Genomic DNA, 24,969 nt, shown 5'->3' with positions numbered 1-24,969 from the left:
ATCTACTCCTCCAAATACTGGGTAATCTCCCTCCAAAGAGTCCATTTCCCTCTTAATTCACATTTTTACTCCATTATCTTCACTATTTTTGAACAGGATTTGTCATCTTATCATGGGGATTTAGGACTCTTTGGGGAAATCCCTGGTGACTAAGATGGTAAAGAATCTGCCTGCAAGGCAACAGACCTGAGTTCAATCCCTGAATCAGGAAGATCCCCTGGAGAAGGGAATGGCTACCAACTTCAGTTTTCTTGCCTGGAGAATTCCATGGACAGAGGAGCCTGGCAGGCTACAGTCCATGAGGTTGCAAAGAGTCGGACACAACTGAGTGACTAACACTTAGCACTTAGACTCTTTTGCCATATTTTTATTCTAAGAGCTACGAACACTCTCAAAATCCCATTCATTCTGATACCAAATGAAGATCTAGACCTACTGAGCAGAAATTAGCTCAGGTCCATTGAAAAACAGAGATCTCTTTCATTTCTTTGTTTCCTGTTCCTTTCAAGATAGCACAGTGTTTTAAATTCTTTGTGAAATATCCTCTGTTACAGAACTTCCCCAACTCTATGAGCTATTTCACTTGACTGTACTGGGAAGAGAGTGTGTATCTGTAGAGTGTGATCATCTCAGAGGAGGAAGTATATTTGTCTGGGATTTTTCTGCAGAAGGCAGCCAGCAACACAAGCCCATAGCCTATAAATAGAACATCTGACTTTCTTACCAATGTGGTTGAATCTTCTGTTTTCTTACTCAGCAAGAGTTTGTTGAAAACTGACATTGTAGTTGCTGGCTGGGGTCATAATGCTGCAAATTATTTCTAATGGTATGCAGTGTTTCTAACAAGGTCAGCTCTATGGGTATTTGTCTGATAGCCTCTGGGGTTAATGAGCATTTTTGTTTACTTTGAGAAGGGGAAAGATAGGAGAGAATGAAGACCTGTGATCTGCAGTCCAGAAAAGTTCTGCTATTGGCTATTACCATAGATGTTTCTGAATTTTTCCACCCATGAAGGAAATGACTAATAAAATATGTGCAAACTTAGCTCTTAATAAATCTATTTCTACTATTATTAAATGCTTTTTAAAGTCATCAGAATGTTGAAGAAGTAGATGTGCTCTTGTTGATAATTCATGCAAATGAGGAAGCCCCAAAGGAGAATGAGAATTAGTCCAGACAGACATGGCCAATGATCAGTTCAGTTCAGTCGCTCAGTCGTGTCCAACTCTCTGCAACCCCATGAATCACAGCACGCCAAGCCTCCCTGTCTATCACCAACTCCCGGAGCTCACTCAAACTCATGTCCACAGAGTCGGTGATGCCATCCAGCCATCTCATTCTCTGTCGTCCCCGTCTCCTCCCACCCCCAACCTTTCCCAGCATCAGAGTCTTTTCCAGTGAGTCAACTCGTCGCATGAGGTGGCCAAAGTATTGCAGTTTCAGCTTTAGCATCAGTCCTTCCAATGAATACCCAGGATTGATCTCCTTTAGGATGGACTGGTTAGATCTCCTTGCAGTCCAAGGGACTCTCAAGAGTCTTCTTCAACACCACAGTTCAAAAGCATCAATTCTTCGGCGATCAGCTTTCTTCACAGTCCAACTCTCACATCCATACATGACCACGGGAAAAACCATAGCCTTGACTCAGTTCAGTTCAGTTCAGTTCAGTCGCTCAGTCGTGTCCGACTCTCCGCGACCCCATGAATCACAGCACGCCAGGCCTCCCTGTCCATCACCAACTCCCGGAGTTCACTCAAACTCATGTCCACAGAGTCGGTGATGCCATCCAGCCATCTCATTCTCCGTCGTCCCCTTCTCCTCCCGCCCCCAACCTTTCCCAGCATCAGAGTCTTTTCCAGTGAGTCAACTCGACGCATGAGGTGGCCAAAGTATTGCAGTTTCAGCTTTAGCATCAGTCCCTCCAATGAACATCCAGGATTGATCTCCTCTAGAATGGACTGGTTGGATCTCCTTGCAGTATAAGGGACTCTCAAGAGTCTTCTCCAACACCACAGTTCAAAAGCATCGATTCTTCGGCGGTCAGCCTTCTTCACAGTCCAACTCTCACATCCATACATGACCACGGGAAAAACCATTGCCTTGACTAGACGGACCTTGGTTGGCAAAGTAATGTCTGCTTTTTAATATACTATCTAGGTTGGCCAATGATAGAAAGTCATAAAATCTTATCACAGAATTTCCAAAGCTCTGCTTCATTTGTGAAATTGGGAAACAATTAGGGAGGGCTTGAGGGACTCTTGACTCAATCCAAACACTTGAGAACTTCTGGATACAATATAATCAAAGTTCTTGTAATATATAAGTAGACATGAAGTCAGAAAGGAAAATCACCAAGTTGCAGAAGGAAAAAGAGAACTCAAAGTCAGAGGTGAATGGGAGTTGTACTGTGTATAAAGTGAGATCTAATCTCATATTATCTACAGAATGTGGAAACCCAAGCTTTGATACTAACATTAAAAACCTGTCTTGATCTTGATGTAAAAATATGAGTTCATGAAAAGATAGATTTAAAAAGCTTAAAGATGAAAAATCAGGTTCAAGGATATGAAGATTCACTATCAAGAAGATCAGTTTGGCCAGGTTTATCTGTAAACTTGGGAATATTTTGTGGATATTCTGCAGAAAAATCCCAGCTGCTTAAAAATTTACATGGAAGGGCAAAGGGCCAGAAAGAGGAAAGGAAATTCTGAAGAGGGAGAAGTAGAAGGAGGAAGAGGACTTGCCCCATCAGATGGCAAAAACTGACTGTAAAACTCTAGCAATGAAGACTTGGGGGAGGGAAGAATTGATGGGGATGGGATAAACAAAGAAACCGTTTCTAAAATGGAAAAGAGCTTAGAAATAAACTCACTACATGAGAACCACCCCTTATGGCAGAAAGTGAAGAGGAACTCAAAGGCCTCTTGATGTAAGTGAAAGAGGAGAGTGAAAAGTTTGGCTTGAAGCTCAACATTCAGAAAACGAAGATCATGGCATCTGGTCCCATCACTTCATGGGAAAAAGATGGGGAAACAGTGGAAACAGTGTCAGACTTTATTTTTTGGGGCTCCAAAATCACTGCAGATGCTGATTGCAGCCAGGAAATTAAAAGACGCTTACTCCTTGGAAGGAAAGTTATGACCAAACTAGATAGCATATTAAAAAGAAGAGACATTACTTTGCCAACCAAGGTCCATCTAGTCAAGGCTATGGTTTTTCCAGTGGTCATGTATGGATGTGAGAGTTGGACTGTGAAGAAAGCTGATCACCGAAGAATTGATGCTTTTTGAACTGTGGTGTTAGAGAAGACTCTTGAGAGTCCCTTGGACTGCAAGGAGATCCAACCAGTCCATTCTAAAGGAGATCAATCCTGGGTGTTCATTGGAAGGACTGATGCTAAAGCTGAAACACCAATACTTTGGCCACCTCATGCGACGAGTTGACTCACTGGAAAAGACTCTGATGCTGGGAGGGATTGGGGGTGGGAGGAGACGGGGACGACAGAGAATGAGATGGCTGGATGGCATCACCGACTCTGTGGACATGAGTTTGAGTGAGCTCCGGGAGTTGGTGATGGACAGGGAGGCCTGGCGTGCTGTGATTCATGGGGTCGCAAAGAGTCAGACACGACTGAGCGACTGAACTGAACTGAACTGACATGAGAACAACTTGATTCATAAAAAAAGCAAGCATTACAGGTAAGTAAAGAAAGGAATGGGATGATCAAAAAGAAGTCAGGACACATATATTCAAAATAGATTATAAAGACTTTAAATGTAAGACCTGAAACCATAAAACTTCCAGAAGAAAACATAGGTATGCTCTTTGACATTGGTCTTAGCAATACTCTTTCTGGATCTATTTCCTCAGGCAAGGAAAACAAAAGCAAAAAGAAACAAATGTGACTACATCAAATTAAATAGCTTTTTACACAGTGAAGGAAACGATCAACAAAATGAAAAGACACTCTACTGAATAGGAGAGAATATTTGCAAACAATGTATCTGACAAAGGGCTAATATCTAAAATAAACAAAGAAATTATGCAACTCGACATCAGTTGAAAGTTAGTCACTCAGTAGTGTCTGACTCTTTGTGACCCCATGAACTTCTCTGTCCACGGAATTTCCCAGGTAAGAATACTGGAGTGGGTTGCCATTTCCTTCTCCAGGGGATCTTCCTGACCCAGGGATCGAACCTAGATCTCCTGCATTGCAGGCAGACGCTTCATCAACTGAGCCACCTAAAAAACCCAATTGAAAAATGAGCAGAGGAACTGAATAGACATTTTATAAAGAAGACACTCAGATGGCCGGAAGATACATAAGAAGATGCTCAACAACACTAATCATAAGGAAAACACAAATCAAAACCACAATGAAGTATCACCTGCTGCTGCTGCTGCTAAGTCACGTCAGTCGTGTCCGACTCTGTGCGACCCCATAGATGGAAGCCCACCAGGTTCCCCCGTCCCTGGGACTCTCCAGGCAAGAAAGAACACTGGAGTGGGTTGCCATTTCCTTCTCCAATGCAGAAAGTGAAAGTGAAGTCGCTCAGTCGTGTCCGACTCTGTGCGACCCCATAGACAGGCAGCCCACCAGGCTCCCCCGTCCCTGGGATTCTCCAGGCAAGAACACTGGAATGGGTTGCCATTTCCTTCTCCAATGCAGGAAAGTGAAAGTGAAGTCGCTCAGTCGTGTCCAGCTCTTTGCGACCCCATGGACTGCAGCCCACCAGGCTCCTCCATCCGTGGGATTTTCCAGGCAAGAGTACTGGAGTGGGGTGCCATTGCCTTCTCCAGAGGTATCACCTAACACCCGTCAAAATGGTTATTGTCAAAAAGACAACAAATCGCAAGTATTGGTAAGAATGTGGAGAAAAGAGAACCCTCAGGCACTGTTGTTAAGAATGTAATTTGTTGCAGGCATTATGGAAAACAGTACAGAGATTCCTCAAAAAATTAAAAATATGCTCCAGCAAGTCCATCCCTGGATATTTATCCAAAGAGAATAAAAACACAAATTAGAAAAGATGTATGCACCCCTATGTGCATTATTTACAGTAGCCAACATATGGAAACAACCTAAAGGCCCATCAATGGATGAATGGATAAATGGTGCAAGAGAACTAAACCTTTATTTTCCATAGTGGGATTGCACTATGATTGTAACCACCAAAACAAATAAGCAGACAAGAAACAATAATACAAACGTGTTATTTAGAGATGGAGCAGTAAACCCCAAACAATCAACTGAAAGAGCTGAAAATGACTTCTCTGGGGAAGAGAACACAGGGTCCCTATTTGCCTCTTTTGACAATGAGCACATATATCTTTATAATAATAAAAACTGACTTGACTGATAAATAATCACAAAGAACCAGATTGAAAGTCTAAGAATTAAAAAATTAAACCATTGGAATTAAAAGCTCAAAAGATGGATTGAACTGAGGAATAGACACAGCTCCCTCTGGAGTTTCTTGGTCCAACCAATAAAAGCAGGAAGATTTGGAAGAGAGTGTGTCTTCACCAGGAAACAGACTTGCTGAGCAGGGCAGGGTGATTTCTAAGTCATTTAGCACTCTGCCCAGCCCCCTCTCTGCTCTACAGCTTGGCTAAAGTTCCAGGATGAAAGACCTAGATTTTTGACATCACCTCCCTACCTGCCTCACATTAACAATAACATTAACATTTACTGAGCACCTGTTTTAAGCACTTTACATATACTAATGTATTACCAGTTTACCCTCACAATCATAAGGTAAATATTTTGACTCTCATAATTAAAACTGAGGGGCACAGAGTGAAGGAACTTGCTTAAAGTCATTCATCTGGTAAGTGGTAGATTTGGGATTTGAACCCTGGCAGTTTATCTTCCCAGGTGGCTCAGTGGTAAAGAATTCGCAGGCCAATGCTGGAGCCACAGGAGACATGGGTTCGATCCCTGGGTCAGGAAGATCTTCTGGAGTAGGAGATGGCAACTCATTCCAGTATTCTCGCTGGTAAAATCCCATAGACAGAGGAGCCTGGCGTACTATAGTCCATGGCACTGCAAAGAGTCAGACTCCACTGAGCAACTGAGTAGGGAGCACCTGGTCTGTCTTCAAGGTTCACATTCTCAGTGATTATGCCATGCTGTGTCTCGTTACACACACATACACCCCTGCCTGAATGTCTGAAGTCTTCAGTGAAATAGCAAGTTTATCTCTGATCACAGGTTAACTTTGATGTTGAGCTGCTAAGTTGTGTCTGACTCTTTGTGACCCCATGGGCTGCATTATGCCAGGCTCCTCTGTCCTCCACTAACGCCCCGAGTTTGCTCAAATTCAATTCCATTGAGTCAGTGATGCTATCTAACCATCTCATCTTCTGTCGCCCCCTTCTCCTTTTGCCAACAATCTTTCCCAGCATCAGGGTCTTTTCCAATGAGTTGGCTCTTCGCATCAGGTGGCCAAAGTATTGGTGCTGCAGCTTCAGCATCAGTCCTTCAAAATAGATGGGAAAACAATGGAAACAGTGACAGACTTTCTTTTCTTCGGCTCCAAAATCACTGCGGACAGTGACTGCAGCCATGAAATTAAAAGACGCTTTCTCCTTGGAATGAAAGCTATGACCAACCTAGACAGCATATTAAAAAAACAGAGACATTTGCCAACAAAGGTCTGTCTAGTCAAAGCCATGGTTTTTCCAGTAGTCATGTACGGATGTGAGAGTTGGACCATAAAGAATGCTAAAGGCTGAAGAATAGATGCTTTTGAACTGTGGTGTTGGAGAAGACTCTTGAGAGTCCCTTGGATTGCAAAGAGATCAAACCAGTCAATCCTAAAGGAAATAAGTCCTGAATATTCATTGGAGGGACTGATGATGAAGCTGAGGTTCCAATACTTTGGCCACCTGATGCAAAGAATTGACTCATTGGGAAAGACCCTGCTGCTGGGAAAGGTTGAAGGCAGGAGGAGAAGGGGATGACAGAGGATGGGATGGTTGGATGGCATCACTGACTCGATGGACATGAGTTTGAGCAAACTCTGGGAATTGGTGATGGACAGGGAAGCCTGGCATGCTGCAGTCCATAGGGTTGAAAAGAGTCAGACACGACTGAACTAAATTGAGAAACTAAATAAAATATGAGCAAAGTAAAAAGAGCCTAAGTAAGTGGTTAAGGGAATATGTCAACCAAAAAAGTCAAGAAGTTTGCTGTATCTGAAAATAAAACCAAAATATGATCCTCCTGGCAGCCAAGACAAAGAAAGGAATATAAGTAACTGCAAAAATCTCATTGTAAACTAGGAGAGAGTTGATCCAATGTTGTTATGATGTACAAGTTAAGTGTATGATAGAAAAAGAAGAGTAGGTGAAATGTCATGTCCTTAAATATGGAGTCACTGTGATTTTGGAGAAAGTTACCACCTTTTTTTCATCAGCTGGGAAAGTAAATTTGGAAAAGCTTCACGTGGCCCCACTGTCTGCCTTGAAGATATCTGGCTCCTTTCCTAGGCTAACAACATTAAAACTACAATTCAGGCTGCTTTCCTAAGTCAATAGAGCCATCCTTAAGATGAATCAAGCTAATTCAGGGTAAATAGAGAAAGCAACCAGTGCAGAGCCAGGTGGGACTTGAACTCCAGTTGCAAAAGTGCGGTAACGTTGCCTGTGCTCACGGGCCTTGTTGGCAGCCCTCTCCCTCTGCTGGGTGGAGGAGCTGATTGTGCAGATTTTGGAAGGCTGGGGTGGAGGCCACCTGTGGATTGGTAGCCAAGCGCACCTGATTCGGCATTGACAGCAGAGTCCTTAGGTGCTCCTGGGATCCTGGGTACTTGAGGAAAATACTAGTTACACCCACTGTGCTATTTCAGAGAAGAGAAGACAACCAACCAGCCAGCAGTTTATGTGCCAGCTCCCTTCCTCGTCTCCTTGACCTGATAGCCCCGGCATCCTGGGACCCTCTCTTTTCTGGGAAATTTGCATTGACCCTAAATATAAGGAGACTTAGAACTCATCAGAAATTCAAATAATCATTTAAGGGACCAAGATGGTCTTCCCTGTTGGGGCTGAGTCCACTCAGAGTGCGGCCATCACATCCTCCTCCAGCAGCCACCCTACTTCTCTCTGCCACAGCCAAACTTCTTTAAGGAATTGTCTCCACATGCTGTTTCTACTTCCTTACCTCCCATCCAATCTTCCAGCGAAACTACTAACGACCTTTTAACCTTCTTGTTGCTTGGTGGGCACATCTCTTGTCTTCTTGATCTCTTTGCAGTAGGGCTACCCTTTCTTTGGAAACTCACTTCCCTTGGTTTCCATAACTCCATTGTCTCTTGACTTTTATTCTCAGGTTCTTGTCCTGGGCCCTGAGTTTTTATTGCCCCTCCTCCTGCATGCAAACCTGGTGCCCTGTGAGCTCTGAGGGAAGAGAAGTTCTGTTTGCTCACCATCGTTTTTCTTGCTACAGTGGCTCAAGTCCCATGAGGAGAGAAGACAGCTGGTAGTGCCAGGTCCTCTCCACCTCTGGGGAGAGACTTGCAGAATGCTGGGCATGTAGAAGGTGATTAATAAATATTTTTGAAGTAATGAACAAATGAAAGTCTTGTTCATGTTTATTTAGGATTTGTATCCTGATGACTTCAAGGAAAGGATTGAAGGTGGCTTATAGTATTAAAATATATCAAAAATACAAGTAAACATTTAAACAGAGAAAGAAATGGTGGAAACCAAATAAAAGTAGAATGAGATGGACATATCAGCTTCCTGGAATGAATTAGTTACTGCAATGGAACATTCAATTTAGTTCTGAGCTTCCTGGTAAGCAAAGCAAAATGAGAAACACACGAAGTTATACAGTTCCTTATTAGCAAATAAAAGGAAGCTTACAAGTTTGAGTATGGATAGAAATATTTTATGATACTGAATTTTAGTAAGTGTTCTAATATAGTTACCTTGATAAGGAAGACACATTACTAATATCCTGGGTACTGTCTTTGACCATCATTTTTATGTCTAGATGCTTCTCCAAGTTATTCTTTTTAAACATCTAGATGATACTACCAGAAGGGTTAGGTATTTCAAGACATACCAGAGCTATCTTAATTAAAGAAGTGAATTGAGATTGAATGGGATAAACTCCTTGTGGATATCAGGCATTCACAAGATGCATTTGTAATATGTACTCAAACACTATGGCTCTCTTCCCCTTGTTGAAAAGCCTAAGTACCTTTTGGTGAAGGCCAAGGGGACCAGCTATACTGATTTTCACAAGGAAACACACAGAAACGCTAGCTCTATTTCCCCTCAGAGATTTAACACCTTGGATTCATAAAAGCTCCAACCTGGAAATGGGGGAAATCTGTGTTCAAATAAAACCAGCACTCCGGGAGCATGTGATGTTAAATTCCCCAAGAGAGGCTAGGTGGGATTTCTGCTGGTGCATCCCTCTCCTACAAGATTTGGGCTGCATCCAAACACACCACAATTCAAAAGGAGGTACAGGTTCAAAATTAGGTACAAATGCCTAGAAAAAAAACAATTCCAGTGAGATAATTCTTAATGCCCTCTCAACATCCAACTTAAAAGTAGAGTTGAGAATGGAACTTTAGAGACAAGACTTTCAGTGAGAATTTTGGAGAAAACCAGTGGTATGCTGAGGGCTTTCTTCATCCCTGCACACAAACGGAAGAGATGCAGGCCCTTCCTCTCACCATAGAGGGCTTACAGAGAACTTAAAATGTGTCACCTTTAGTTTGGGAGACACAGAAGGTTGGAACTCCCTGGAAAACCTAAATGGACAGGCTAGCGGCCTTGATGGCCGAGTGAGGAGAGAGGGCTGGGCAAGTGAGTGTCGGACAAAGAATGCAGGGAGCAGACCATGCATGCTGAGATTACCAGCATGGAGACTTTGCTGCTGCCCCTCAAGTCATCTAGGGGTGGGGTAACGGGATCTCAGCCGGGAGAAGTAGAGACATCACTGGATTTTCAGGAACACAGGGAGAGTAAGCACAGTCTGGAATCTAGGTTCGTTGACCTTTGTTGTCCTGGAACTCACAGGTGCTGGCCCAGGTGCTGAGGTGGAGGATGGGGCGTTGTGTCTCTGAAGAAGACTAAACTGTAATCCTGACCAAGTCTTGAGAAAGCTAGAAATTTCCAGCTCCCTCTCCAGATCTCCTTTTTCCTCCAACTGCCTGGTATATGTGTGTGTGTGTGCATGCCTGCATGTTTGGGAGGGTGGCGGGGTCAGAAACTGCAGTCAGCAGTTACAGGAGGAGAAGGAGGGAAGAAAAGTGAGCCACGGCTGCCCTCCCTCCCACGGCTGGCCTGAGTTGGAAGCCAGGAGAGGCCTCAGCTTTAAATCTGGTTCATAGTTTTTATTAGTACATAGGAATGGACATTTTTATTTCTGGATTGAGACTCTTATTTTTTTAACTTCAATGACTACAGGCCTCTTTTTTAGCCAAGATTGACCTGAGAAGTCGGAGGGTCTCCCTCGGTTTCCTTTCAGAACCAGGGGCAAGAGCCCATAATACAAGGTTTAAGGGATCCTAGAAGAGGGAACCAAGCTTCTGGGTGATGCCTGCCCCCAGTCACACTGGCACAAAGTAGCGGGTACATAAGCAGGCCCATCCCTGCCCTGAAGCAGGGACAACGAGAGAGTGCAGAGTCCACCATGCTCAGGCTTGGGATTCCAGCCCGTTCAGAGGAGAGGCCTGTCCCTGGCAGTAAAGCAGGATGCCGAGCTCACTCTGGCACCAAAGAGTCTGGGAAGTGTGGGCGCTGGTGGAGAGGCTCCCAGATCCTGGTGGGGAGGGACAGGGCAGAGCCGCGTGGAGGCTTCTGAACCACCCTAGGGTCAGGTCCAGCCCCCCAGGGACCCCACCCAGATGAAAAGCTCCTCCATCTGATAACACCCAGGAAAGTGAGCCCAGGTGATGCGCTCTTCTGCCCCAGGCTCTGGTAAAGAAAATGAGTTTAGAGCCCCAGTCCAAAGAATGTGTAATTAGAATCTGCATGTACACACAGACAGACAGGTCATACCTGCCCTCACACAACTGAGAGTACTCGAGGCACTTTGGAAGAAAGACACAGGGAAAACACAAAGTAATATTATTTTCACTTTAATTAGAACCTACAAGTCAAGTCTTGAAAGACATTTATAGCTCATCTTTACTTGTTTAGGTAAGCTTCCCAGAAAGAGCAGGGAGAATAGACTTGGACTTCTAAAATTTAGGCAAGAAACAGATGGGTCTGTGGGTCAGGGCCACTATCTAGATCTCCTCTATGTTAAGGGTACCCTTTGGGGCTCAGGTATATTAACTCTTAGAGCCTAAAAGTTCAACATGGTAAAAAAAAAAAAAAAAATAGGCTAGGCCAACTGGAAGCTTCAACCCGCTGTGAAGTAATGCGACCGGTAAAATAGCTGGTAAATTATCCATGACTCAGCATCTGATGAGTGATGTGTCTGCAAAGCAGAGCATGAAGGGAGGATGCTCAAAAAGTATCTAGGGGAACCCCGATGTTTCCTGATTATTACAGGGCTTATTGTCTTGTTTGAGGATAATTCAGATTCACTGGCCTTTTGCCTCTCACCTCCTGCCTCTACAAGAGGCCAGGAGGCGGCGGGGTGGGGCCAGAGGGGGAAATGCTCCCTGCTTATTTAGGTACGAAAGGCAACTCTGGTAGGAAAATCCATGTGAGAAGGTAAGGGCTGATGGCTGCAATGAGTCTCTATCTCTGTGGATTTCAGGCCCCGATTCTCAAAGCACTTTGGAAGAAAAAAATCCAGAAATACCTGTGACTGGCAGAGACATGGAAACCAGAGATGAGTAGACATGACGTAGAGTCACACCATGTGTGTTGCAGCAAGGTCTGAGGCTTTGTGACTGGTGAAGACAAGTGTTGCATAACAACAGCCTATGAAAAACTGGTTTTAAAGAGCCTGTGTACCTGTGTCACAGTCAATAAGGACTTAGTGGAGATGCAGTCAGGGATGATCTGCTTCTATTCACCTCCTATTCCCAAAACAGGCTCCTAGGCTTCCTGGGCTATCCAGGCCCTGCTCCATGCCTGCCACTGCCTGTCTCATACTCCGAATCCATTTCTGAGTCCTGTTTCCCTTCTCTACTCAGTTGATGCTGTTCAGTCGCTAAGTTGTGTCCTACCCAGGGTTTGCGCACACTCATGTCCATTGAGTTGGTGATATCATCCAACCATCTCATCCTCTGTCGCCCACTTCTCCTCCCGCCTTCAGTTTTTCCCAGCATTAGAGTCTTTTCCAATGAGTCGGCTCTTCTCATCACGTGGGTGAAGTATTGGAGCTTAAGCTTCAACATCAGTCCTTCCAATGAATATTCAGGGCTGATTTCCTTTACTATTGACCACTCAGTCCTTATTTTCCAAATTTACCCATCCTTAGTCTCTCCCTTAGGGACTCTGAGAGTTTCGAAATTAACAATGTTGAATTAACATATCCCTTCTTCTAGATAGCATTTTATTGTACTTGACTTTGTGGAGCTGTGCCTTCCAAAAGGAGACTGGTATAAGCCTCTGAGGCGTCGTGCAGCACAACAAGGGGTGGGTAACTGGGTGTAGAATATTCCAACAGCACCAGATACACGTGGGAAAAGGATCTTTTATTCAATGTTGTTCTGAGTTTCTTGGCTGCTATCTTCACTCAGATAAGTTTTCCTCTTCCTAAATTTCTAATCCCTCAGTTTGTCACAACTCACAATGAAAACAAACAAATTTTATTTTCCCCCGCTCCCCAACCACAAGTGTTGTAGCAATTTTTCCACTGAAGAGTCCATATCAGAAACGAGAGAAAAGGAAACTTCCCTTCTTCAGTGATCACTATGTAGTTTTCACTGACAGGGGGTTTCACTGAAGTAAGGAGTATTTTGTATGCCTTCTGGGTGATTTGGTGCAAAAATCCACAGTGTCGAGAGAGCATGGTTATTAACAGCAAACCGTACAACCCCTTATCTGTTTCTTCACAGGCTCTAACCATGGGGGTTAGAGCCAAGTGCCAGCTCTTCGTGCTAAAAATGTTCACAATTTGGTCTATGCCAGCAGTGAAGACTGCAGTGTGAATATGCGAATTCTTGCTCCAAACTGGCTAGACACACACTCTGTAAATGTCATTTCTCGGGAGCCTGTTTTATCTGAGAAACCAGATTTCACCAGCGACACTGACACTAGCTGATGATGTCGTACAGGTTCTGAATCTTGTAGGGAGAAGATCTTTTAAGGCCCCTTTCAATACAGCTGGCGTGCTTCTCACTTTCAAACCTTTTTAGGATGAGGTTAAATCGGCAAATCACTCTACAAATCTGACAAAGTGAAAATCAAATACATTACTTTTACAAACTGCTCAAGTCCACTTTCTCCTTTACAACATCTGATGTAACTGCCAACATAATAGAAAATATTAAAACCTTCTCCTTGCTTTTTACCAATGGAGTAATATGGGTTCGATATACACCAGACTGGGACTTCCCTGGTAACTCAGCTGGTAAAGAATTGGCGTGCAATGCAGGAAACCTCGGTTCGATTCCTGGGTCAGGAAGATCCCCTAGAGAAGGGATAGGCTACCCACTCCAGTATTCTTGGGCTTCCTGGCAGCTCAGATGGTAAAGAATCTGCCTACAATGTAGGAGACCTGGGTTTGATCCCTGGGTTGGGAAGATTCCCCTGGACGGAGGGCATGGCAACCCATTCCAGTGTTCTTGCCTGGAGAATTCCCATGGCCAATGGAACCTGGTGGGTTAAAATCCACGGGGTCACAAAGAGCTGGACACGACTGAGCAACGGAGCACAAGAACATACACCAAAATGAAGAACTGAAAATGCATTACAAATTAAAAATACAGATTTTTATATAACAAGATAACCATCCTGGACCTCCCTCTTTAAAAATTAATGTCATCATCTCCAAAGTATTTTTTGACCATGCAAAGTCAGTATCAAGTAAACCTTGAATTCTAATTCTAGGGTAAGAGATGCTGTCTCAAAATGGAGCAAACTGTCTTCTTCCAGAATCATTAGATGCTTGTATAGATATGCAATAAAAGCATTGAACTGACAGATAAGCTGGTCTCTAGGTATTTATTAACCTGAGAAAGGACATAGAGAAATATACCATGTATACAATCTTCAATCAGATACTCTGCTTTGCTTCAACATGAGCTTCATTAAGGTTTGTACTCAATAGAACTACTATGTATGTATATTTAAATGAAATATAATTTTCCCACTAAATGGAAAATTCAGTGAAAATGTGTGTCGTCGTTTTGGCAGGCAATGAATAACAAGATGAGGGAGCTACATGTTCAGTAAATTTAAAGTTGAAAATGAGCATTTGTTGTTCAAATTACAAAAAATTTCTTGTTTGCCAGGAATCCAAATTGCTTGAGATGTCAAAAAAAAAAAAAAAAGCTTTGGAAATATTCTGCTCTTATGGTTTTTATGATGTGACTAGTACCTAAGCTTTTACCCCAGGATATCTGCCATCTGAGGTTCTAGTCCTCTGCTCTAGGTTCTGTGCCCGCGGGAGGGCCCTGAATGGTTCTGAAGGGTTGTGTGTGCCCAAGGCCCAAGGACAACCCCCACGGAGCGAAGAGGCAGGAAGGTACTGTGACCGAGTGTGTGGATGGCAGCTGGCAGCTGGCCTGGCTGCAAAGCCCTGCCAGGCCGTTTAGCTGCGGTGCGGCTTTGGGCCAGTTATTATTCTGTTTTGATCTCAGTTCCCTTATCTGTTAATGTGCATCACAGACCTGCGAAGAATATAGAGAATATAGAGTGTTTAGCATAATATCGGCACACAGAACAATAAACATAGGCCATAAACATCAGTGATTATTATTCCCAAATGTTTTTCTCCCAGTGGATCCCAACCTTCAGTCTATGCTTTGACCTGACTAAACATAATGATAGGACCATATTCGGGAGGGTTACCATAGAAACGCCTATCACCTTTCTATCGCCCCAGGTACAGCTCCTAAAACTCCATCATTTGAGCAAGTGTCAACAGAGTATATTTGGATGTTGAACACGAGTGTTACTATTAGCAGTAACAACTGCAAACACTTTTCTGCAAGTATTACGTCCTCTGCCTCAGAAGTCAGTTAAGATACAGGGCTCTGTCCCATCTCAAACCCAGAATCCCCAGGCTCCTGCTCCCTGTGTCTCCAAACACCAGGCTCACCATTCATCTTGGCCTTCTGACCAATTACAGATTTTCTCACTCCTCCCAATGATTGTGTGCTCTAGATTTAAGAGGAGCAAATCTCCTTTCATCTAGACCAGTGCAGAGCAAGCTTGAAGGAGACATTTGTTTCTCTTCTTTGCTTGACTGTCAGGTCTTTGGGAGGTGGCCAAGGACAAAGGATAGCACCTTGGGGAACCGCAAAACCAGTGTCAGCTGCCTGGCTATCACAGGCTATACAGACTCCTGGGGTTTTCATTTTTCCCTGGCACCAAAGCAGCGTGACAAGGACCCCCACCCCACATGTGGTGAAAGCCGGCGTGCCCCTCCCTACAATGTCTCAGAGGACCCTCAAGGAGCTTACTTGCTTCCCAGTCACCTCTTTTCCAGATTTCTTGCTTCCACTGCACTCTTGAGCTACTGCATATCTTGCTTTCTAGAAGTCCTCTGTTTTCCCCACTGTTCCGTCCCATGGTGGCCCTAATTCCTATGTTTTCACCAAAGCACCACCAACAGGAGGCTGTGGTATGTAGCAGCATTTGGAGCAATGGAGAGGTGACAAGAACAATAGGAACAACAAACCTCAGGATGTGAAAGCCCGTCAATTATTGTCACCGGGGGGAATTTCCTGCTGGCCTTAGACCCATCTGTTTTTTTTTTAGTTATTGGAGTATAGTTGCTTTACAGTGTTGTGTTAGTGTCTGCTGCCTAGCAAAGTGAATCAGCTGTATGTTTACATATATCCCCTCTTTTTAGACTTCTTTCCCATTTAAGTCACCACAGAGCACTGAATAGAATTCCCTGTACTATCTAGGTGCCATTTCCCAGGTCCTCCCTTCTCCCCTCTGCAGGCCTTTCCTCCCTCTGTAGAGGCCAGTCTTCTCCAAGTTCAATTTCTTTCTCATGCACAGCACCTAGCTCTCCATCGCTTGCTCCCCACTAAACTCATATCTACCTTTGCATGTCTACCAGCTCCCCCAAGGTGCTTTGCTAAGCGGAGGCCTCTGCCTTTGGGGTTCTGCCCTTAAGCTGCATAATGATCTGAGAGAAGCTTTGGAAACACATGATCAAAGTTATAACTTGGACATCTGTTCCCCACAATCTCTGTAAGAGAGAGGCAGACAGTATAGTGGATATAGGGCACCAGTGTGGCTCGATGTCAGAGATCCACAACAACAGTGGCTGAAAGAAACAGAATTTTAGCTTCTCCACACAGAGATATCTGATCTGGACCTGTGGCACTGCAGAGTCCTTGCGTCTGATTGCTCTTCTCTATCCCTAAGGTGTCGTCTTCCTCGCCCAGTTCCAGATGGCGCACGGCTGCGTTCCAGTCAACTTAGCAAAAAGGAGCAGAGAGCCAGGGGAAGGGCTGCTTCCCTCAGGCGTAACCTGAAAGTCGCCTATATCATGTTCCTTCATATCTATTGGCCAAAATGTAATCCCATGCATGCAAGAGAGGCTATGAAGCAAAGTCTTTATTTTAGGTGACCATATGCCCAGCTAAAAATCGGGGCTGCTCCAGAACTTTGCCCTTCAGTACTGGTAGCCACTGATTCCGAGTAGCTACGGAAACAACCTAAGTGTCTGACGCCAGGGGAATGGAGAAAGAAGATGTGGTACATACAGACAATGGAATATTCAGTTCAGTTCAGTTCAGTTCAGTTCAGTCGCTCAGTCGTGTCTGACTCTCCGCGACCCCATGAATCATAGCACGCCAGGCCTCCCTGTCCATCACCAACTCCTGGAGTACACTCAAACTCATGTCCACAGAGTCGGTGATGCCATCCAGCCATCTCATTCTCCGTCGTCCCCTTCTCCTCCCGCCCCCAACCTTTCCCAGCATCAGAGTCTTTTCCAGTGAGTCAACTCGTCGCATGAGGTGGCCAAAGTATTGCAGTTTCAGCTTTAGCATCAGTCCCTCCAATGAACATCCAGGATTGATCTCCTTTAGAATGGACTGGTTGGATCTCCTTGCAGTATAAGGGACTCTCAAGAGTCTTCTCCAACACCACAGTTCAAAAGCATCGATTCTTCGGCGATCAGCCTTCTTCACAGTCCAACTCTCACATCCATACATGACCACTGGAAAAACCATTGCCTTGACTAGACGGACTTTGGTTGGCAAAGTAATGTCTCTGCTTTTTAATATACTATCAAGGTTAGTCATAACTTTCCTTCCAAGGAGCAAGTGTCTTTTAATTTCATGGCTGCAATCAGCATCTGCAGTGATTCTGGAGCCCAAAAAAATAAAGTCTGACACTGTTTCCACTGTTTTTCCATCTATTTCCCATGAAGTGATGGGACCAGATGCCATGATCTTTGTTTTCTGAATGTTGAGCTTCAAGCCTACCTTTTCACTCTCCTCTTTCACTTTCATCAAGAGGCTTTTGAGTTCCTCTTCACTTTCTGCCATAAGGGTGGTGTCATCTGCATATCTGAGGTTATTGATATTTCTCCCGGCAATCTTGATTCCAGCTTGTGCTTCTTCCAGCCCAGCGTTCCTCATGATGTACTCTGCATATAAGTTAAATAAGCAAGGTGACAATATACAACCTTGACGTACAACCTTTCCTATTTGGAACCAGTCTGTTGTTCCATGTCCAGTACTCAGCCATTAAAAAAGGAATGAAACTGGGTCATTTGTAGAGACATGGATGGACCTAGAGAATGTCATAGAGAATGAAATAAGTCAGAAAGAAAAAAATCCTGTATACTAATACATATATGTGGATCTGAAAACATTGGTATAGATAATCTTATTTACAAAACAGAAGTAGAGACATAGGCATAGAGAGCAAGTACAGGGACACCAAAGGGGTAATGGGGGTCAGGTGAGTTGGGAGATCGGGATTGACATATACACACTATTGACACTGTGTATAAAACAGATACCTAAAGAGAACCTACTGTATAGCACAGGGAACTGTACTCAGGGCTCTGTGGTGACCTAAATGGGAAGGAAATCCAAAAAAGAGGGGATACATGTATATGTATAGCCGGTTCACTTTGCTGTATAATACAAACACAACATTGAAAGCAACTATACTCCAATAAATATTTTTAAGAAAATTAATTAAAATAGATCTAAATTAGTTAAAAATTCAAATTCAGTCAGGCTAGCCGCATTTCAAGTGTCCAACAACCACGTGTCAAGTACCATGGCTCATGGCAACAGCATCGCAGGGTGTGGATATAGAACGTTTTCATCATCACAGCAGGTTCTACTGGACAGTGCTGCTAGAGCAGAAAGAGTGTGACACTGGGGCAGGACTCGTAGTCACTGTCACCAGCAATATAAAGACTTACTTTGCCCCTCTCACGCGGAGGTGCTTTCGGGCTGAGGACTTTGTCCAGTGCCGGCCTGTGCTCTGGTTGCTCACTCGTTTGAGCGTGCCCTGCAGCTGTTCATCAGACAATATCATGGGTCGAGGATCTCACACAGGCCTGGCACATAGTAGGCAGTCACTAGATGTCAGTTCCCTATGTGTCCCCTACCCACCAAGCCCTCAGCCATACTCACGGTGCCCCTCTCCTGTACAGAACTTATTTCCGGAGTCCTACACTGCCTCCCTGAGGGACAGGCATCATTACTCACTCCCCCATCACAGAACCCCATCCCTATCACACAAGGTGATTTTTCCTTGGGCTCCAAAATCACTGCAGACGGTGACTGCAGTCATGAAATTAAAAGACGCTTGCTCCTTGGAAGAAAAGCTATGACAAACCTAGACAGTATATTAAAAAGCAGAGCTATCACTTTGCTAACGAAGGTCCATATAGTTAAAGCTATGGTTTTTCCATCAGCCATGTATGGAAGATGTGAGAGTTGGACCATAAAGATGGCCGAGTACTGAAGAACTGACGCTTTCAAATTGTAGTGCTGGAGAAGACTGTTGAGAGTCCTTGGACAGTAAGAAGATTAAACTAGTCAACCATAAAGGAAATCAGTCCTAAATATTCATTGGAAGGACTGACACCAAAGTGCCAATACTTTGGCCACCTGAAGTGAAAAGCTGGCTCTGTGGAAAAGACCCTGATGCAGGCAAAGATTGAGGGCAGGAGGAGAAGGGGGCAACAGAGGATAAGATGGTGTCACCGACTCAATGGACATGAGTTTGAGCAAACTCCAGGAAGTGGTGAAGGACAGGGAAGTCTGGCGTGCTGCAGTCCATGGGGTAGCAAAGAGTTGGACAAGACTTAGCGACTGAACAATATCACAAAAGAGGATTTGAGACTTGGCCAAGGTGAGGGAGCAAAGTGTCTACTGGGGTAGGGGCTCCAGCTCTTTCTTGCTCTGCTCTTTAATATCCCCTTCGATGCAGGGAAAGCCTGACAGTGACAGATGACCACATTCTTAAGCTTTTTAAAAAATTCATGGGAAAAAATAATCACGTGTACTTGCAGAAGAGAGGGAGGTTATTCTCTCTAACTAACCCAGTCCTCAGCAAGCACATTTGTCTCAGACAATACTTGCTGGGAACATTCTGGGCCACCTGAGAACCCATGCCAGTTCTTTATTCTGAAGGACTGCTGGAACATTAGAGCTGGGTCACTTTGTCCCCTTGACCTTCTGTTTCTGGGAGGTCTGTGACCTTAGATTTCCTTTCTTTAGATCAGGAATTCACATGCTGAGACATACTGTCCAGAGCTGCTGGAGGCTAAAGGAGTGAAGGAGGAAGCCAAGGGTGTGGAAAAGTTTCAGCATTGGTCCCTCAAGTGAACATCTGCGTTTGGGTTCTTTGGAAAGAGGGAGGAATCATGAAATCGCTAATTCTTAAATTTCGTGGGGTCACTTGCCTGTATGAGAGTTTGAGACTGTTTCCTCAGAAAAATGCATGTACACACCAAAATCTACAAACATCTTAGAAAGTTCATGCACCTACTTAATTTAATTGTGTTACCATTTGACTTGGAGTCCCCAATGATCGCATGGCTTCTAAAAGTTTTATGAGAGAGCATTATCAGACTTGAAGAAGTCCTCTGGAATCCTAAGCTCATTAAGGGCCAGGCTTCATAAATGCCAGTTGTAGTCTGATGTCACAGCTTGTAGGCTCCATTTCCCTCTTTTTTTTTTTTTTTTTTCCTTTTTTGGATTTCTTTGTTTCTGGGAATATGAGGAACTCCTTCTCTAGAATGACACCCCAGGGATAAAGTCAGCCACATCCACCAGGCTGAGAATATACCCGAAGGTTCAGCCAGGAGCACAAATTACCCAGATTGCAAGACAGGGAAATGAAAATGCATGAGAAATGAAAATGCATGAGGCTCAACTGCACAACTTTCAAATGAGAAAATAAAATTCCTGATTTGAAGTCTCCTTGGGGAGGTTCTTCTCTGCTCTGTGATGGGAACAAAAGGTTATTGCCTTGGTGGATGGCGGATGTTTTCTCATTAGCATGTGGGCGGCTGGATGAGAGGCTTCCTGAGGCCTCTTGGCTCAAGTGCAGGGACTGAAGTGTGAGTGGAGGGTGGAGTGAAGTGAGCAGGGGCCACACAGGCAGAGACTGGATCGTTACAACCTGTGCTGTCCACTGGGCTGCCATCTACAACACTTTGAGCTCTTCCTTTTTTGCGCGGGGCTACATTTCCTGGGGCAGCTGGTGTTCATAGCTTTGGAAGCTCTGCCCATTCAGTCAGCGGTTCTCAGCCCTGGCTGTACCTTAGGCCCCCCTGGAGAACATTAAAATCACCGCTGCCCAGACGCTGCTCTTTGACTAGTCTTGAATGGATTCCAAGATCCCTGGAAATAAACACTCCTGGGTGATTCCAGTGCCCACCTAGGGTAGAGAATCATCACTCTCAGTGTTGTTGAAACTATCGTAGGTTTTCTGAGGAGCTGTAGAGAATTTAGAAACTTAATCATCAGAGAAAAGCTAAAAGGACTGTTCCTTTGACAAACATGACTGCCTTAGAGAGAGAAAAATCGTGTTGCCCAAGAAGGTTGACCAGGAAAATGGGCTGTGGGTACATTTGTCCTCCTTCCAGTCCTTAAATAACAGATTCTGATCAGCTTTGGTAACAAAACTGAAGTTCTGTTAAATACTTAATGAGAGTTCCCAGGGAGAATTAATCAAGAATGAGTTTAATACTATTCCAATTAGTTGTGGGTTAAATAATGCACAGCATAAAAATTCAAACCAAACAGAGATCAAGTAGGCTGTGGGAGTCCCTCTGGTCAGGGAGGGAGTGGCTGTGCTTGAAGGTGGGGAAGGGTGGCTGTGCACATTACTTGGCAATAAAGTCTGGTGAGTTTGTACTTCCTTACAGTTTAATATTATTCCAATGAGGTTAAATGTCACTTTTCTTCCAACTAGATTATTCTTGTTTTTAGGAAGCAGACAGAAGGTTAAGGGTGACCCCTGGAGACTGGTCAGTCATATATCAGAGCAATCAGTAAGTTGGAGGTTCCCACAGAAGCATGCTCTAAAACAAGGATTAAATTAGTAGGGCAAGTAGTTCATTTGGAAGGTGATGCTAGGAAACATTGGAAAGACAATGTAGAAGGGAGAAGGGAAGAAAAGAAAGGGTATAGAGGACCTGTTATCAAGCAGTTACCACTGAGGGCAACTGGGCTGCCATGCAACCATGCAGACGTGTCTCGGGAGCTGGGCTGGTTATCCACCAAGTTCCCATCCACCATAGACTGAGGGCTACTTCTAGGATATTAACTCTCCTCTTCTGGCGACCAGGCCTAATGTGCTCCCCTGGCCAGGTAAAAGCTCTCAGAGACAGAGAGGCAGGTATGGGAAATAAGCAGACTTTGGTGTACAGGGTTCATACGCTCAAGGCACTAACAGTGTCTGCTGCAGTGGATGAATACTGAGAGTAAAGTAGTCATCCACCCATCCATCCACTCATCCAACAGAATCATGAGCAAGTGATGTGTGTGCTCAGTCGCTAAGTCCTATCTGACTTTTTGCGACCACATGGACTATAGCCTTCCAGACTTCTCTGTCCAAGGGATTTTCCAGGCAAGAATACTAGAATACAAGAGTGTGGTGCCATTTCCTCCTCCAAGGGATCTTCCACACTCAGTGATCAAACTCATTTCTCCTTCATCTCCTGCATTGGCAGGTGGATTCTTTACCACTGAGCCACCTGGGAAGCCCTTGATCAAGTGGCAGACATATACAATTCAGATTAAGGGCTGGTTACATAAATGCTTACAGATTTCTGTACAGTGGCTTTGCAGAGAAGAACCAGGAGGGTACACCTGTCCACCATATTTCTCTTTATCTGTGGGCTAGTCTCCTAGCCCACTTGGTCACTAAATCTAGGACATATTGTTTACTCTGATTCTCCAAAAAAATCTGTGGTGCTTAAAACTTCCTTCCACCCCCCATTCCCACTCCAATGTTCAAAACTCAATGACAGGTTGGCAGGTGGAGTCCCCTTGGATCTGGCCTATAAGAGATAAAGGGAGAAAAGTCACTTGGTAAGAGTCATTGACACTAAAAGAGATGAAAATGACCTACCCAACCTAGGCTGGATCTCTTGACCATTTTGCCATTGTTAACTGCTCTGCTTCTATCAAAGGAGCCTTTGCTGTGACCTCTAGACCCAACCCAAAGCATGGATTCTTTAACAGTTTTCTGATATTTCTTTATACTAATTGAGTAATCAAAGAAATTCTTACCAGTAAGAAGCCAGGAGTGAGCCAGAACCCAGGGTCACTGCAGGGAGAGGGGAGGAATCATTTCCGGTGAGTGAAATTCAAATGCAGTCATTTCATCCTTTAACAGAGCCAAACAGAAACACGTACTAAATCTTCAGGCTTCAAAAAGTAACTAGGGATTTGCAAAATCAAATAATCTCACTCAATCCCTGGCCTCCCGTTCTGCGGAGCGGGGTTTGGGGTAAGGCAATGGCCAGGGGGAAGGATGAAGTGGAGGGGGCCCCCGGAAGGAGGGGCTTGTGGGGTGAAGGGCTGGTGACACATGGCACAGAGATCCAGTCTCCTTACTTTGCTCTGTGTGCTCATCTCAGGAGGTGCCATCAGTCAGACAGACAGCAATTACCCTTCTCTGAGAGTCTGCTCATAATTTACTAGTCCGCCTCTCACATTCTCTGCTCCATCCCTTAAAATTAACAAGTTGTGGTGTGGGGTTCACTGAGGACATTTGAACTATAACATCATCTCTTTTTCTTACTTCAGCATGCCCGGAAAAACCATCAATTAAATTTCTAGGGTTTCTCTAAATACTCTCGATTAAAGACATACGTTAAATGCATCACAGTGCCTACCAAATTATTTTTTTAGAGACAAAACTAATGTAGCCCTAGAGTCTTCTACAGTTCTGGCAGACTTAAAAATACTCTTTATGGCCTTTTCTGATTATAAAAATAATTCACCTCATAAAAATTCAAACCAAACAGAGATGAAGTAGACTGCAGGTGTCCCTCAGGGTCAGGGTTGGGGTTAAGAGCAACACAAAGCCGGGAGTGACTGCTATACATGTTACTTGGCAATAAAACCTTGTGGCCTTGCACTTGGACAGGGCACAAACAAGACATCTCCATCATCACAGTCACATGGGCCTCTTTCAGATGTCCTGCCTCCTGGGGATGGAGAGGTGGAGGCCTCGGGCTCCTGGCCTGTTCTGTTCTGTGTATCATGCAACACAATTCCACACAATTCCACAATTCCATAAATGCTTACTGAGTGCCAAGCTCTAAGACATTGATGAGCAGGGCAGACAAAAGAGACAGATCGCCTCTCTCCATGGCCATTCTGAAGGGAGATAGACCTAAGGAAAATTGGCCACACTCCTCATGCACAATTGTAATCAGTGATGAGAACTCCTGAGAAAAGAAAAAAGGTAACAGAGGACTCTGCCCTAGATGGGATTGAGGACAACTTCCCTGACGAGATGATGCTGAGATCAGAAGGGATGGGGCAGTGAGGTGGGAGCCCTGGGCATTGCAGATGGCGGGTACAGCATGTGCAAAAGTCCTGTGGTAGGAGGGGATCTCTGCAGTTCTAGGAAGGCTTGCAGGGAACAGAGGAAGGTGGATAATGCAGTGGAATCAGGCAACATTTGTCAGTCAGTCTAGGGGTCCGGAAAAACTCAGGAGGGTTTAAGCTGGATTTGAGCATGCGGATCAGTAGGGGGTGCCTGGTGGCAGGGAGGCATGCTGATGCTGGTCACAGCTGGAGGGTGGATAGGGCAGGGCAAGAGTGGTGGCTGCATTATTGATGGGTATAACCCCAGCTTGTGGTCTACTGCGATTGTCCTGGCCAAAGCAGCTGGACGTGCCTGGGGCTGGCATGTGCCTCCAAAGCCTCTTCCGGCCACAAACACAGCATTACTATTTCTGTGACTGGCTTCCAGACCCTAGTCCACCCTGCCAGCCCAACTGCATCAGTTTCGCTGAGGAAGCTTCCTTGAAAGTGTTAGTTGCTCAGTTGTGTCTGACACTTTGTGACTCCATGGACTCTAGCCTGCCAGGTTCCCTTGTTCATGGAATTCTCTAGGCAAGGATACTGGAGTGGGTAGCCATTCTGTTCTCCAGGGGATCTTCCCAACAAGATCTTGGATCTTCAAGACCCAGGAATTGAACCTGGGTCTCCTGCATTGCAGGCTGTCTCTTTACCAACTGAGTCACCAGGGAAGTCCACTCCTATACATAGCGATTCTTATTTAGATGGTCTCAGGAGGGCCCAGGAATCCAGTTTTAAAGCTTCTACAGGAGACTCAGATGTGTGTCCACATTTTTTTCCATTTTCTCCACAAAGATTTGCTTGGGAAGACAGTGTTGAACCTTGGACTGAGCACTGGGTG

The 24,969-nt window shown here is 44.6% G+C and overlaps 1 protein-coding gene across 10 annotated transcripts in view; it reads right to left on the bottom strand.

The window, feature by feature from the left end:
• LOC129536035 (uncharacterized) overlaps positions 1–24,969 on the bottom strand; it is a 156,429-nt gene that overhangs the window by 13,648 nt on the left and 117,812 nt on the right. For 3 of the 10 annotated variants that reach the window (XM_088841303.1, XM_088841304.1, XM_088841302.1), the window contains 2 exons: positions 22,824–22,920; positions 9,641–13,313 (listed from right to left, as the gene is read on the bottom strand). The gene's annotated coding sequence lies outside the window, so the exon portion shown is untranslated. Of the gene's footprint in view, positions 1–9,640; positions 13,314–17,153; positions 22,592–22,823; positions 22,921–24,969 lie in introns of those variants that run through there. The other 7 variants (XR_016038571.1, XR_016038574.1, XR_016038570.1 and 4 more) reach the window with 4 other exon arrangements.

The sequence above is a fragment of the Moschus berezovskii genome, chromosome 11 (assembly GCF_049115385.1).
Source record: "Moschus berezovskii isolate FMDL1 chromosome 11, NW_MosBer_1.0, whole genome shotgun sequence".
NCBI lineage: Eukaryota > Metazoa > Chordata > Mammalia > Artiodactyla > Moschidae > Moschus > Moschus berezovskii.
This window is presented reverse-complemented; position numbering and strand designations above follow the sequence as displayed.